Below are 17,381 nucleotides of genomic sequence, written 5' to 3'. Positions count from 1 at the left end.
ACTATACTGTATCTCATGTTTGGCCACCTTTGCCAGTAGTAGGGCTGCATTATAGTTGCCGGGGATTTTAATAACCTGATGTCCCCAGACATAGATAGACTCTCAATTTCCTCTGGTTAGAAAGAACAAAGGGGAAAACATACCTTATTATATAAATCTTGTCATGATCTAGCACTTATAGATATCTGGGGACATTTGTACGGGAATAAAAGAGCTTTTTCGTGTTATAGTCGGTCTTGTGAGGCAATGTCTTGGATCGACATGGCTTTCACGACTTCTGACTTCATAGATAGAGTGGAATATATAAAATATGAACCCTGCGGTGTCTCGGATCATTCCCCTATGTTGTTAGTGTTCAGGCAGACCGATCCAGTCCGGCGGAAGAGGAACTTTAGGTTGAACCCTCACTGGTTGAGTTTGATTGACGAACAAGAGAAAGTCGCCCGCGAGATAGTAGAATTTTGGAATTTTAGTTATGGTTCCTTGCATATACACTTCGTGTGGGATGCACTTAAAGCATTCATTCGAGGTGTGTATGTGGGACAAATTAAGAGGAGAAAAGCAATATTTGCGAAAAAGGAAAAACAATTAGAAGATAGGGTAGGTGAACTAGAAAGGGACATATTTAGGAATAAAACTAAGGAAAAAATGGAAGAACTAAATAAAGCTCGGGAAGATCATAAAAAATATCTTTTTAATAAGGGCCAACAGAGGATCTTCTTTAGTGGCCAGAAATATTTTTGCGAAGCCGGAAAACCGAGCCGCTTACTCTCCTCTATTATTCAGAACCAACAAAGCCAAAATAAAATTCTATGTATTAGAGCTAAAAATGGACGGATTCTGACTGACGCTGGGGAAGTGGAGAGGGAATTTATTACATTCTTCTCCACTCTATACTCCACAGGACAGTCTGGGACTGAAAAGTAACTGGACAATTTTTTTGAGAAATTAAATATGACAACCCTGGTGGAGAATGAAAGGGCTCTTCTAAATACCCCAATTCAATTAGGTGACCTACATGAGGCCCTAGGTTCCATTCAGGGCAACTCCGTCCCTGGCTCAGACAGACTACCATTTGAAATCTATAGAGGTTCTCCTCCCGCTTCTTCTACGAGTCCTTAATGAGTCTTATTTAGTGGGCTCTCTCCCTGGCTCACTTTCGGAAGCCATTATTGTCCTTATACCAAAAAAAGGATAAAGACTTAAATGACCCAAGTTCTTACCGCCCAATATCTCTTTTGAACACAGATTTGCAACTCGACTGAAAAAAGTAATAGGAAAATTGATACACCCAGACCAAATTGGTTTCATACCCAATAGACAGGCCCACACTAATATTCGCATGGTTATAACTAATATTCAGGCGGTGGAAGGTGAGGGCCGCTCCATCCTGTCATTGGATGCCGCGAAGGCCTTTGACAGGTTGGAGTGGAACTTCTTATGGAGGGTGATGTCTGAAATGAAGCTAGGGAAAGAATTTACTCGCTGGATAAAGTTAATGTATAATTCCCCCACTGCGCGAATTATTGAACAAGTATTGACGGGTCTTGTTCATCCCCATTTGGGCTTTAGCGAGGCACCAGGCAGGGATGCCCCCTCTCTCCTCTCCTGTTCGCAATATTTATGGAACCTCTTGCTTGTACGATTAGACAGGATGAACGTATTCTTGGGTTTGGGATTAGGGGCTCCCAGGATAAAATTTGCCTTTATGCTGATGATATTCTTATATTTCTAAAAGAGGGAGGTGCATCTGTGGCCCAAGTTATGAAGGTAATTAATGAATTCGGCTTCCTTTCTGGTCTTGAGATTAATTGGGAAAAATCTGTCTTTCTCCCAATAGGACATCAGAAAATAGAAAGGATAGAGGAATATGGAGATGTGCTTCCTGACACGGAGATAAATTACTTAGGGGTGAGAATTAGTGCCTCTGCGGGTGATTTTACCCAACTTAATTTAGCTTCGTTGGAAGAGAAAATAAAAAATAAAGTTGGAGTCTGGCAGAGACTGCCACTCAAATTTATATATTTTATATATTTTATCTGCTTGCCCGATTTGGATTAATGATGCATATTTTAATCATATTGATCGGCTTTTTAACGATCTGATTTGGGGCCCAAAGAGTGCGAATCAAGCAGAGGTTCTTGTGGTTGGCAGAGGAGAGAGGGGGGAATATCCCTTCCGTATATTGAAGGTTATTTTATGGCAGCACAAATCCAATGGTGCATGGGACAAGGAGAGAAAGACCTTGTGCAATATTTAATCATAAATTATGAGGGATCCCAGAGAGACATTTTTAGTATCTTGGAATCAGGATACTTGGCTACCCGAGGCAAAGTTTGCCCCATAAGTGAAATGTTACAATTAGTTTGGAATAAGATAAAAAAGGTATTAGGGGTTACACAAGGTTTAAGATTTACTCCACTTTGGAACAATTTTAACTTAAAGGAACTTATTAAAAGAGAAGATAGTATATATTGGCAAAAAAGGGGAATAATACTTGTTTCACACGTCACTGAAGGTGGGAATATTCGAACTGCTAAGGAAATTCTTTACTGTTCTCAAATAGATAATATGGCCTGGCTCAGGTATACACAATTACAACACCTCCTTTATAATATCAAGAATAAGCACTTCTTAAACGTAGTAGATAACAGTTTTACGGATTTCTGTTTCTACTGGAAAGATGTAAAAACCTCTATATCACAGATTTACAAACAAATAAAAGAGGGAATAGCTAATATCACACAATTTAAAAGCAAAAAGAAATGGGAACGGGAGATTGGAGGAGAAAGGAACATTCACTGGGTAAGGGTATACAAAAACATAAATTGGGTTATCTCTTCTGCTAATTTTAGAATTATACAATTCAAAATAGTACACCGATTATATCTCTCTCCTCAACAGAATTGCGAACATGTATGGGAAAATGGAAGCAAAATGTCCAAAGTGTCGCTCTGATCAGGCCGAATTTTTACATACGATTTGGATCTGTCCAATGATCCAGCAGTTCTGGGCAGAAATACATGAACTACTAACTAATAAACTAGGCACGGGTCCAGAAACGGGTGTTGAGCTTGCTATTCTGGGAAAATTGGGACCTGATAACCTTAATAGACAGGACCTTAAGGCTTGGCTTAAGAGCATGTTATTAGCCAGAGTAATAATCGCAAGAAAGTGGGGATCAACTGACCCCCCCTCCCTTGCAGAATGGAAAAACCTAATGGATAAGGTGAAACAATATGAAAAAATAGCATTTAGATAAAAAAAAACTGTTGGCGCAATGGGAAAAGGTGTGGGCTAGGAAGGGAAAGAGGGGAGATCCATTGGGGAGGGTTGGGGAAAAATTAATTATCTTTCTTTTATATTAAATAGAAACAGGGAGAGGGAGAATTGACGTTTCTAGAGAAATAGATACTACCTTCTCTATTATATATGTATATGAAATGAGAGATTGTACTAAGGCTGAACTTGATAATTAAGTTGCTCTCTCCCCACTGTTTCTAACTTTTGTATTGTATTGAAAAATAAAGAATATTTAAACAACATTGTGGTACAATTGTTCTGGTAGTGGGACTCCTACACTCCTACACTCGCGATCTCTAACACCTCTAACATCAAGAGTAAACCATGCCTAAAAAAATAAAACATTATGTCCCTACACTATCTGTCCCTTCTGCTGTAGCTCTCCCTGACTAAGACTGAGCCGAACCACGTGTCATCAGGTGCTATATATCACCCGATGACGCGTTCCGGCCAGCCAATCACTGTAATGCCACTAACCAACATGGCTATGGCATTACAGTGAGTGCCAGTACTTCCCCCGCACGTTTATTGGCTGTGTAGCAGCCAACAAACGTGCGGGGAGGAGACTCGAGCATCGCGCTCGAGCACACGAGTCAAAATGATGTTCGGCCGAGCATGCTCGCCCAACACTAATACATACAAATCAATAATATAAATGGTTTCACAAGAGTTCATAGCCTTTAAATGAGTATATATATGTCGTCCTCAAGCCTATCTTAACCCGTAGAGGACCTGCACCGTACATGTACGGCGCAGATGTCCGTGACTGAAGGACCAGTGCCATACATGTACGGCGCTGTGATTGGGCGGGTGCAGGAGATGCGCCCGCCCGATCTGCTACAGGGGTCCGGCAGTCACTAATAGCTGGACCCCTGCTGCATGCGCCGGCATGGGTGAAATCACAGATGTCGGCGCATTAACCCATGATGTGCCGCGGTCAGCGCTGACCGCGGCACATGCGATGTTCTTGCAGGTATCGGAGCTGCCATCGGGTCCCTGTGCTGCTGTGACCCGATGGCATTGAAGGCCGCACGATGCCTTCCTTAGGCATCGTGGCTGCCTTCCGGGAGATCCTGTGAGATCCAGCCCCCTGGAATAAAGTGAAAAAAAAGTTACAAAAATAAATTCCCCCCCCCCAAAAAAAAATAATATCCTTTTGCCAAAATAAAGGGAAATAAAATTGTAAAAAATAGTGGAAAATATAAAAATACACATATTAGGTATCGCCGCGTCTGTATTGACCGGCTCTATAAAACTATCACATGACCTAACCCCTCAGATGAACACCGCCAAAAAATTTTAATAAAAACTGTGCTAAATAAACCATTTTTTGGACAACGAGGCGTATACCCCCAAAATAGTACCAATCTAACTGTCACCTCATCCCGCAAAAAATGAGCCCCTACCTAAGGCAATCGGCCAAAAAATATTAAAATTGGGCTCAGAATTTGGAGACACTAAAAATTGTTTTTTTGGTTTAAAAAATGCTTGTTATTGTGTAAAACTTAAGTAAATAAAAAAAAGTATACGTATTAGGTATTGCTGCATCCGTAACAACATGCTCTATAAAAATACCACATGACCTAACCCTTCAGGTGACTACCGTATAAAAAAAAAATATAGAAACGGTATAAAAAATAGCCATTTTTGTCACCTTACATCACAAAAAGTTTAATAGCAAGCGATCAAAAAGTCATACACACCCCAAAATAGTGCCAATCAAACCATCATCTCATCCCACAAAAATAAAACATGATTTTGTTTGTTTCAAAAAATGTGTAAAACTTACATAAATAAAAGAAAGTAGACATATTAGGTACTGACGCGTCCGTAATAACTTGCGCTATAAAAATATTACATGACCTAAACCCTCAGGTGAATACCATAAAAAAGCGTAAAAAAGCCATTTTTTTCACCTTACATCACAAAAAGTGTGATAGCAAGCGATCAAAAAGTCATATGCACCCTATAATAGTACCAATGCTTAAAAATCTGTATTACACAATGAACGAATGTTTGCTCTTTCATAGGGCAATCGGTGGCAGTATTTCACTGCAAGATGATCGCTAACTCGTTAGCGATTGTCAGTCAAAATATCAGCCTTAAGGGCTGTATTACACCAACAGATTATCTGACAGATTTTCTGACCAATCATTGGTCAGGTGGCCTATTACACACACACAGATATTTTGTTATATACACCAACTAATGACCTGATTGGCCAGATATTGGTCAGATAATCTGTTGGTGTAATACAGCCCTTAGTGGCACAAAAGTGGTGACCAAGTGTGCAAATCCAGGAAGGTCCAATGTGCCTTTTGATAAGCAGTTTCCCACATTATATAGGTATGTCTTATCAAGTTATGCATCTTAATTGTTAAAGTACAGTATTGGAGATTCTCTAATGACATCCTAGAACATAAAACCCCAGTTTTTACACACTAACGATATTATGCCATTAGTTTGTTGGATTCCTGAAAGCCATTGCCAGATTCTTGCTCGCTTTGGGTAAGTTAAAGTGTCACTGACTAGGCAAAATAATCTTACCAAACTTCATAGTTGTGATAAAAAGATAACATGACTGTATTTGGCCCTTTGAACTGGAATTTGTTTGCAGAAGGGCTGTGCTGTACCATAGCAATTTGAGCTTAGGGGTTATCATTTGAAAAAGAGAAAGTGAGATATCTGACATCCTAAGATGGCCATACACAATATAACTATTAGTTGAATGCTCAGCAGCGCTTTACAGACATTAGCATCAGGCTGTCCCCAATGGGGCTCACAATCTAGGCTCTCTATCAGTATGTCTTAGGTGTGTGGGAGGAAACCAGAGTACCTGGAGGTAACCCACAAAAACACAGGAGAACATACTAACTCCATGCAGAGGTTGTCCTTGGTCGAATTCAAACCTAAGACTACAGTGCTGCAAGGCACCAGTGCTAACCACTGGTGTTCATTTAGCCAACCACTGAGCCACTGTGCTTCCCTATACATATACCTGTCTGGCTCGGCTGAGCTTGCATATGTATTGGATGGGTAAAAGGATAGAAAGCCGCTGCCAGACACCCTTAGTGTCAACTGTGAACAAAAGGATAGGGCAGTTGACATCCCACATTCCTGATCTTTATCTCCTTCGACATCAGCGTTTGGGTAAAGATAGTCGTCTGAAGCCACCAAAAATGATGGGTTTGCCCAACATATATCTGTGTATGGCCAGTTTAACCCCTTAAGGAGCATTGCCGTACATGTACGTCACAGCTGGACATGACTTAAGGACCAGCGATGTACATGTACGGCGAGCTGATCGGGCGGGTGCAGGAGCTGCGCTCACCCGATCAGCGGCACGGACACGGCAGTCACTAACAGCCGGGTACCTGCTTCACATGCCGGCATCAATGTCTTATTAACCCCTTGTATGCTCCGGTCAAAGCTGACTGTGGCATGCAGAGGGTTTGCAAGGGGTACGGGTGCCCTCTCCATCTCCATCTGGTCCCCGCGCTGCAGTGGCGGGTCCCGATTGCAGAGAAGGCAAGACCGATGCCTTCCATAGGCATCGGGGCTTGCCTCCTACAGAAGCCTGTGAGAGCCAGTCCTTAGGCTGGGTCTCACAGGCAGGCTGTCAGCATAAAAGCTGACAGCCAATGTATAACAATACAGGTTGTATTGTAATGCATTGCAGAGGGGATCAGACCCAACAAGTTGAAGTCCCATAGTGGGACAAAAAAAAAATATATATGTTTTTTATAATAAAAAAAAAGTTTCAAGTAAAATTAAAATTCACAAAATAAAACACATAAAATTGTGAAAAAAATAGAAAAAATAAATAAAAATGACATACTGGGTATTGCCGCGTCCGTAATGAACGGCTCTATAAAAATATCACATGATCCACCTGAATTCCGTTCAAAAAATTTAATAAAAACTGTGCTAAAACAACCATTTTTTTGTCACCTTACATCACAAAAAGTGCAACACCAAGCAATCAAAAAGTCATATGAACCCTAATATAGTACCCATCAAACAGTCATCTGATACCGAAGAAAATGAGCCCCTACAGTCACCCAAAAAGCAAAAAAAACTATTTTTCAGAATATGGAGACTCTAAAACATGATTTTTTTTTGGTTTCAAAAATGCTTTTATTGTGTTAAAAGTGAAAAAAATAAAAAAAGTAGACATATTAGGTATCGCTGTGTCCGTAACAACCAGATCTATTAAAATATCACATGACCTAACCCCTCAGGTGAACACCGTAATTATTTTTTTATGAAAACGGTGTCAAAAAAGTCATTTTTTGTCACCTAACATCACAAAAAGTGTAATACCAAGCGATCGAAAAGTCATACGCACCCCAGAATAAGGAGACACAAAAAAATCTTTTTTTTCAAAAATGCTTTATTTGGTATTGTCGCATCCGTAACAACCTGCTCTATAAAAATAGCACATGATTTAACCTGTCAGATGATCATTGTAAAATACAGAAATATAAAAACGGTGCCAAAACAGCCATTTTTTGTTACCTTACCTCACAAAAAGTGCAATATAGAGCAACCAAAAATCATATGTACCCTAAAATAGTACCAACAAAACTGCCACCTTATCCTGGAGTTTCCAAAATGGGGTCACTTTTTTGGAGTTTCTACTCTAGGTCTTCAAAAGTGATATGGCAACTTAAAATGATCCCTGTGAAATCTGCCCTCCAAAAACCATATGGCGTTCCTTTACTTCTGCGCCCTGCCGTGTGCCCGTACAGCAGTTTAAGACCACATATGGGTTGTTTCTGTAAACTACAGAATAAGGCCTCATGCACACGACCGTTTTTTTTTGCGGGCCGCAAAAACGAGTTCCGTAGTTCCGTGATCCGTGACTGTTTTTTCTTCCGTGGGTCTTCCTTGATTTTTGGAGGATCCACAGACATGAAGGAAAGTAAAAAAAAGTCGTTTTGGTGTCCGCCTGGCCGTGCGCAGCCAAACGGATCCGTCCTGACTTACAATGCAAGTCAATGGGGACGGATCCATTTGACGTTGACACAATATGGTGCAATTGCAAACGGATCCGTCCCCCATTGACTTTCAATGTAAAGTCAGGAGTCCCTATTAATATACCATCGGATCAGAGTTTTCTCCAATCCGATGGTATATTTTAACTTGAAGCATCCCCATCACCATGGGAACGCCTCTATGTTAGAATATACCATCGGATTTGAGTTAGATCGTGAAACTCAGATCCGATAGTATATTCTAACACAAAGGCGTTCCCATAGTGATGGGGACGCTTCAAGTTAGAATATACTAAGAACTGTGGACATAACTGCCCCCTGCTGCCTGGCAGCACCCGATCTCTTACAGGGGGCTTTGATCCGCACAATTAACCCCTCAGGTGCTGCACCTGAGGGGTTAATTGTGCGTATCATAGCCCCCTGTAAGAGATCAGGTGCTGCCAGGCAGCAGGGGCCAGACCCCCCTCCCTCCCCAGTTTTAAATTCATTGGTGGCCAGTGCGGCCCCCTCCCTCCCCAGTATTATATTCATTGGTGGCAAGTGCGGCCCCCCTCCCTCCCCAGTATTATATTCATTGGTGGCCAGTGCGGCCCCCCTCCCTCCCTCCCCAGTATTATATTCATTGGTGGCCAGTGCGGCCCCCCTCCCTCCCTCCCTCCCCAGTATTATATTCATTGGCAGCTAGTGCGGCCTCCCCTCCCCCCTCTAATTAAAAACACCCCCCCCCCATCATTGGTGGCAGCGGAGAGTTCCGATCGGAGTCCCAGTTTAATCGCTGGGACTACGATCAGTTACCATGGCAGCCAAGACGCTACTGCAGTAGCGTCTTGGCTGCCATGGTAACCAATCGGAGCCCCAGCAATTAAACTGGGACTCCGATCGGAACTCTCCGCTGCCACCAATGATGGGGGGGGGGGTGTTTTAATTAGGGGGGAAGAGAGGGGAGGCCGCACTGGCCACCAATGAATATAATACTGGGGAGGGAGGGGGGCCGCACTTGCCACCAATGAATATAATACTGGGGAGGGAGGGGGGCCGCACTTGCCACCAATGAATATAATACTGGGGAGGGAGGGGGCCGCACTGGCCACCAATGAATTTAAAACTGGGGAGGGAGGGGGGTCTGGCCCCTGCTGCCTGGCAGCACCTGATCTCTTACAGGGGGGTATGATACGCACAATTAACCCCTCAGGTGCCGCACCTGAGGGGTTAATTGTGCGGATCACAGCCCCCTGTAAGAGATCGGGTGCTGCCAGGCAGCAGGGGGCAGTTATGTCCACAGTTCTTAGTATATTCTAACTTGAAGCGTCCCCATCACTATGGGAACGCCTCTGTGTTAGAATATACTGTCGGATCTGAGTTTTCACGATGTGAAATCTCAGATCCGTAAAAGCTTTTATGCAGACGGATCTGCGGATCCGTCTGTGCGAAATTAGCCTACGGACACGGATCACGGACGCGGATGACAATCTTGTGTGCCTCCGTGTTTTTCACGGACCCATTTACTTGAATAGGTCCGCGAACCATTGTCCGTCCAAAAAATAGGACAGGTCATATTTTTTTGACGGACAGAAAACACGGATCACGGACGCGGATGATAAACGGTGCATTTTCCGAGTTTTCAACGGACCCATTGAAAGTCAATGGGTCCGCAGAAAATCATGGAAAACGGAACAACGGACACGGATGCACACAACGGTCGTGTGCATGAGGCCTTAGGGTAATATTTAATTTTGTTTGGCTGTTAACTCTTGCTTTGTTACTGGAACAATTGATCAAAATGGAAAATCTGCCAAAAAAGCGAAATTCTGAAATTTCATCTCCATTTTCCTTTAATTCTTGTGGAACACCTAAAGGGTTAACAAAGTTTTGAACAACTTGGGGTTTAGTTTCTAAAATGGGGCCATTTATGGGTGGCTTCTATTATGTAAGCCCCACAAAGTGACTTAAGACCTGAACAGGTCCTTAAAAATTGGGTTTTGGAAATTTTATAAAAAATTTAAATATTTGCTTCTAAAATTCTAAGCCTTCTAATGTTCCAAAAAAAAAACAATGTCATTAACAAAATGATCCAAACATGAAGTAGACATATGGGAAATGTAAAGTAATCATTATCTTTTTTAAAAGCAGAGAAATTGACATTTTGAAAATTGCTAATTTTTCTAAATTTTTGGTAAATTTGGTATTTTTTTATAAATAGAAATTAAATATTTTGACTTATTTACCAATGTCACGAAGTACAATATGTGACAAGAAAACAATCTCAGAATGGCTTGGATAAGTAAAAGCGTTTTAAAGTTATTACTAGAGTTGAGCGGACACCTGGATGTTCGGACCCGAACTTGACCCCAAACCCGAACCTCATTGAAGTCAATAGGGACCCGAACTTTTGAACACTAAAATGGCTGTAAAAATGCCATGGAAAGGGCTAGAGGGCTGCAAATGGCGTCAAAATGTGGTTAAGAGCATGGCAAGTGCTCTGCAAACAAATGTGGATAGGGAAATGACTTTAATTAACATAAAATACGTAAAAAATAATAATAATAATCTTGATCTAGGAGGACCAGGTCCATATGGAGTAGGAGGTTGAGGAGGCGGTGGATGTGGCGGTGCCGGTGGAAGCGGCGGTGGAGGAGGAGGTAGCCTACAAATGTAACTGACAATTTTTTTATTTTTTTTTACCGGTCCACTAGGTATAGCAGTGGTATTATACACACCAAAATTGGTGAATTTCACCCTAAAATGTAAATGACAATTTTTTTTTTAACCGATCTACTAGGTATAGCAGTGATACTATACACCCAAAAATTGGTTAATTTAACCCCAAAAAGTAAATGACAATTTTTTTTCTTTGTTTAACCTGTCTACTAGGTATAGCCGTGGTACTATACACCCAAAAATTAGTTAATTTCACCATAAAATGTAACTGACAATTTTTTATATTTTTTTTTACCGGTCCACTAGGTATAGCAGTGATACTATACACACCAAAATTGGTGAATTTCACCCTAAAATGTAAATGATAATTATTATTTTTTTAACCTGTCTACTAGGTATAGCAGTGGTACTATACACCCAAAAATGTGTTAATTTCACCATAAAATGTAACTGACTGACTGTTTTTTTTTTTACCGGTCCACTAGGTATTAGGGATGTCCCGATACCATTTTTTTAAGACTGAGTACGAGTACCGATACTTTTATTTAAGTACTCACCGATACCAATTACCGATACCAATTTTAACAATAAAATACACACATATGTATTTTGTGACCACTGACCAACCAAAAGGCCCAAAAACAGAACTATAACATTGTTTAAGTGCAAGAGGCAGTGTATCAGATGTCTGTGGGCAAAGTCATGGGCAACATGAATAAAAAAAAAACACTTGAGGCTCCAAGGAGAGTTAGGAGACATTACACTGAATGGGGGCCACAAAGAGACGTTATACTGTATGGGGGCAGCCACAAGGAGACGTTATACTGTATGGGGGCAGCCACAAGGAGACGTTATACTGTATGGGGGCAGCCACAAGGAGACATTATACTTTATGGGGGCAGCCACAAGGAGACGTTATACTGTATGGAGCAGCCACAAGGAGACGTTATACTGTATGGGGGCAGCCACAAAAAGACGTTATACTGTGTGGGGGCAGCGACAAGGAGACGTTATACTGTATGGGGGCAGCCAAAAGGAGACTGTATGGGGGCCACAAGGAGACATACTGTAAGGAGTCAGGACAACAATTTTTGAAGCCCCTCCCTCCTCAGTATAATAGTCTTGTGGCCATCATACAGTAATATATATTTCTTCTTGCCCTAATGCCTGCTTTTAGAGATCAATGTGCAGCTTGCAGGCAGGAAGGGAAGGACCAGGGCCATAGAAGACAGACACAACACCTTTATTTCTTTCTGTCTGTGACCACTTGGGCTGGTTATAATATTCTAACTAAGCTTTATACACTTACTAGGGTCGGTTCCTATAATTTTTAAAACTACTGGCAGGCGAACTCTGTTTGAGGAGGCCGGAGGGTGTCTGGACTCTGGAGAGGCTTTTCCCGCGGCTGGCTTGCTCCTGTGCTCCGATTCGGAGATTAGATGTCTGTGGGTGGAGTCATCGGGAACATGGGGGGAGATGCCGGGGACGGTGGCGGCCGCTGCGGAAAATGTGAATCATAGCAGCCGTGGGAAAAGTCTCTTTCCAGACAACCTCCTAACACCACATGCAGAACTGGTCACGTCGGATGGCTGTGGGCGGAGTCTTAAACATGCGAGGAGCCGGGGACAGCGGAGGCCGCTGGTAATCAGGGCGAGGGGCGGAGACTGGGAGCAAGAAGCAGCTGTTTTTGCTGTGCGAGATGCAGGGGCAGGCCGCGGACGGACACAGACACATTTAGAAGCGGCGCACAGGTTTCGGGGACATTTGCACGAGTACAAGTACTCATGCAAATGTCCGGTATCGGTATCGGGACATCCCTACTAGGTATAGCAGAGGTACTATACACACCAAAATTGGTGAATTTCACCCTAAAATGTAAATGACAATTTTTTTTGTTTAACCTGTCTACTAGGTATAGCAGTGGTACTATACACCCCAAAATTTGTTAATTTCACCATAAAATTAAACTGCAAATTTTTTTTTTTTTTTTACCGGTCTACAAATTACAAAGTAGTGAAATTATATAAAATAAAACACGTACAAAAAAAAATAATTGATTTATGAGGTGGAGTTCCATATGGAGTAGGAGTTTGAGGAGGCGGTGGACGCAGTGGAGTAGGTGGAAGCGGCGGTGGAGGAGGACGAGATAGCCAACACAGGTTTTTGGTTTTAATTAAATTTTGTAAAATTAAGGTACACTCCAAAAGAGTCTGAAATATCCAAAATACAAACATGAGCAATTGCACTGCAGTATAACAATGGCTGCTTAGTGCCGGTATACATGTCTATTCTGCACCAGGTACGGACAAGTCCTAAGGGATCCATGCCTGGTTCATTGTAATGAACATGAGTTTGTCCACATTGGCTGTGGACAGGCGGTTGCGCTTGCCTGTGATGACACCCCCTGCCGTGCTAAACACACGTTCAGATAATACACTGGCTGCAGGGCAGGCTAGCACCTCCAAGGCGTAAAGGGCAAGCTCAGGCCATGTGCCCAATTTTGAGACCCAGAAGTTGAAGGGGGCAGACCCGTCATTCAGTACGTGTAGGCGTGTGCACACATACTGCTCCACCATGTTGGTGAAATGCTGCCTCCTGCTAAGACGTTCCATATCAGCTGAAGGTGCTGGTTGTTGTGGCGTGCTGACAAAGCTTTTCCACATTTCGGCCATGCTAACCCTGCTTTCTGAGGTGCTGGCGGTGCCCCAGCTGCGTTGGCGACCTCTTCCTCGTCCTCTGCCTTCGCCTTGTGCTTCCACTGTGGCGCAGCTGTCAGGTGGGAATGCCACCAGCAGCGCGTCTACCAGCGTGCGCTTGTACTCGCGCATCTTACGATCACGCTCCAGTGACGGAATTAAGGACGGTACGTTGTCCTTGTAACGGGGATCCAGCAGCGTGGCCACCTAGTAATCAGCACAAGTTAGAATGTGGGCAACTCGGCGGTCGTTGCGGAGACACTGCAGCATGTAATCGCTCATGTGTGCCAGGCTGCCCAGAGGCAACGAAAATCTGTCCTCTATGGGAGGTGTATCGTCTGTGTCCTCTGTATCCCCCCATCCACGCACCAGTGATGGCCATGAGCTGGTCTGGGTGCCACCCTGCTGTGAACATGGTTCCTCCTTCTCCATCTCCTCCTCCTCCTCCACCTCCTCATCCTCCAGAACTGTGCCCTGGCTGGACAATTGTGTACCTTGGGTTTGTGGGTGCAGGAACCCACCCTCGGAGCCACTTGGGAATGACTGGCCAGAAACCCTACAAAATGATCCCTCTTCCTCCTCCTCCTCCTCCTGTGCCACATCCTCTTCCATCATCGTCAGGAGCGTATTTTCAAGGAGGCATAGAAGTGGGATAGTAACGCTGAGAATGGCTTTATCGGCACTGGCCATGTTGGTGGAGTACTCGAAACAGCGCAACAAGGAACACAGGTCTCGCATGGAGGCCCAGTCATTGGTGGTGAAGTGGTGCTGTTCCGCCGAGCAACTCACTCGTGCGTGCTGCAGCTGAAACTCCACTATTGCCTGCTGCTGCTCGCACAGTCTGGCCAGCATGTGCAAGGTGGAGTTCCACCCTGTGGGCACGTCGCATATGAGGCGGTGAGCGGGAAGGCCGAAGTTACGCTGCAGCGCTGACAGTCGAGCAGCAGCAGGGTGAGAACGCCGAAAGCGCGCACAGACGACCCGCACTTTAATTTTTAAGGAATCTCTGCACCACCAAATTCAGCACATGCGCCAGGCAAGGGATGTGCGTTAAACCGGCTAGTCCCAGAACTGCTACGAGATTTCGCCCATTATCGCACACCAGGCCGGGCTTGAGGCTGACTGGCACAAACCACTCATCGGTCTGTTGTTCAATGCCCTTCCACAGCTCCTGCGCGGTGTGGGGTTTGTACCCCAAACAGATAAGTTTTAAAACTGCCTGCTGTCGTTTACCCCTGGCTGTGCTGAAGTTGGTGGTGAAGGTGTTACGCTGACCGGATGAGGAGCTGGTAGAGGATGAGGAAGCAGAGTAAGAGGAGGAAGCATCCGTAGGCAAACTGAAGCGCCCTGCAATCCTCGGTGGTGGAAGGACATGCGCCAAACTGCTACTTGCCTCAGGCCCAGCCGCCATTGCATTTACCCAGTGTGCCGTGATGCAGATATAACGGCCCTGACTGTGCTTACTGGTCCACGTATCCGTAGTAAGGTGCACCTTGCCACAGATGGCGTTGCGCAGTTCACACCTGATTTTGTCCCCTACTTGGTTGTGAAGGTAAGGAATGGCTCGCCTTGAAAAGTAGTGGCGGCTGGGCACGACGTACTGTGGGACAGCCACCGCCATAAGGCTTTTAAAACTATCCGTCTCCACCAAACGGAATGACAGCATTTCAAAGGCAAGTAATTTAGAAATGCTGGCATTCAGGGCTAGGGATCGCGGGTGGGTAGGGGGGTACTTCCTCTTCCTCTCCAGCGTTTGGGATATGGAGAGCTGAACGCTTCCGTGTGACATTGTGGAGATGCTTGGTGACCCAGGTGTTGGTGTTGCTGGCAGATCCTCTGTTTGTGGGGTGCCAGGTGGCACTGTCACTCCAGAGGTGGATGAAGAGGCCGCGACTGCAGCAGAAGAGGAAGCAGGAGCCAGAGACCTTTTGAGGTGTCTACTCCACTGCAGCTCGTGCTTTGCACTTAAATGCCTGGTCATGCATGTTGTGCTCAGGTTGAGAACGTTTATGCCTCGCTTCAGGCTCTGATTGCACAGCGTGCAAACCACTCGTGTCTTGTCGTCAGCACATTGTTTGAAGAACTCCACAGCCAGGGAACTCCTTGGAGCTGGCTTTGGTGTGCTCGGTCCCTTGCTGCGGTGGGCAGTAGGAGGCATACTGTCTAGAGGACGGCCGCTCTGCTTTTGCACCCTGCTCCCTCTTCTGCTGTGCTGGTGGCTCTGTGCGACCACCGCCTCTTCCTCCGAACTACATCGGTCACTCGCATGACCTTGATTCCATGTGGGGTCGAGGACCTCATCATCCTCCACATCATCTTCCACCCAGTCTTCACCCCTGACTTCCTTGTTGGTCTGCACACTTTCGAAAGCCCCAGCAGTTGGCACCTGTGTTTTGTCATCATCCGAGACGTGCTGCGATGGTCCTCCCATGTACTCATCTTGAAAAATTAGTGTTTGGGAATCGGTGCACTCAATCTCTTCCACTTCTGGGGCAGGGCTAGGTGAATGGCCCTGGGAAACCCTGCTAACAGAGTCATCAAAAAGCAGAAAAGACTGCTGCATGACTTGGGGCTCAGACTGCTTGGCTGATTTGCAAGGGGGTGAGGTGAACGACTGATGGACATCGGCTGCAGGTGCCAACTGTGGTCTTTCAGCAGGAGACTGGGTGGGAGACAATGTGAAGAAACTGGATCCACTGTCAGCAACCCAATCTACTATCGCCTGTACTTGTTCAGGCCTCACCATTCGTAGAGCAGCATTAGGCCCGACCAAATACCGCTGCAGGTTTTGTCGCCTACTCGCACCTGAGGAAGGGGTTTCACTTGTGCGTGTAGCTGGCACAGTACGACCATGTCCTCTCTCTGCAACAGGAGCTCCACCAGCAGCACCACGACCTGGCCACGTCCCATATTTGACGCTCTCCTCATATTTTTGAAATTTAGAATCTTGCCCTAAATGGGTGTTTAATTAATAGTAGAATCGAACAACAGTATGTAAAGGGTGTATCTCACACGGCCTGAACCAGACTAGGCATCAATAAAAGATTTTTTTTGCCCAAAATGGTTGTATTTCAAATGCCTAATTCAAACCCCTGTATGTAGAGGTAGTATCTCAGAGGGCCTGAACCTCTGTAGGCCTGAAGTAAATATATCTTTGCACAAAATGGCTGTATTTCAAATGCCTAATTCAAACCCCTGTATGTAGAGGTAGTATCTCAGAGGGCCTGAACCTCTGTAGGCCTGAAGTAAATATATCTTTGCATAAAATGGCTGTATTTCAAATGGCTGTATTTCAAATGCCTAATTCAAACCCCTGTATGTAGAGGTGGTATCTCACAGGGCCTGAACCTCTGTAGGCCAGAAGTAAATATATCTTTGCACAAAAAGGCTGTATTTCAAATGGCTGTATTTCAAATGCCTAATTCAAACCCCTGTATGTAGAGGTGGTATCTCACAGGGCCTGAACCTCTGTAGGCCAGAAGTAAATATATCTTTGCACAAAATGGCTGTATTTCAAATGGCTGTATTTCAAATGCCTAATTCAAACCCCTGTATGTAGAGGTGGTATCTCAGAGGGCCTGAACCTCTGTAGGCCAGAAGTAAATATATCTTTGCACAAAATGGCTGTATTTCAAATGGCTGTATTTCAAATGCCTAATTCAAACCCCTGTATGTAGAGGTAGTATCTCAGAGGGCCTGAACCTCTGTAGGCCTGCAGTAAATATAT

At 44.4% G+C, this 17,381-nt stretch overlaps 1 protein-coding gene across 1 annotated transcript in view; it reads right to left on the bottom strand.

Moving 5' to 3' along the window:
* The window catches only part of CFAP299 (cilia and flagella associated protein 299), a 625,798-nt gene that overhangs the window by 185,616 nt on the left and 422,801 nt on the right, over nt 1–17,381 (bottom strand). The gene's annotated exons all lie outside the window — the stretch shown is intronic.

This window comes from Bufo bufo, chromosome 2 (assembly GCF_905171765.1).
Source record: "Bufo bufo chromosome 2, aBufBuf1.1, whole genome shotgun sequence".
Classification (NCBI taxonomy): Eukaryota; Metazoa; Chordata; class Amphibia; order Anura; family Bufonidae; genus Bufo; species Bufo bufo.
Note: the sequence above shows the minus strand (reverse complement) of the source record. Positions and strands in the feature narration are given on the sequence as shown.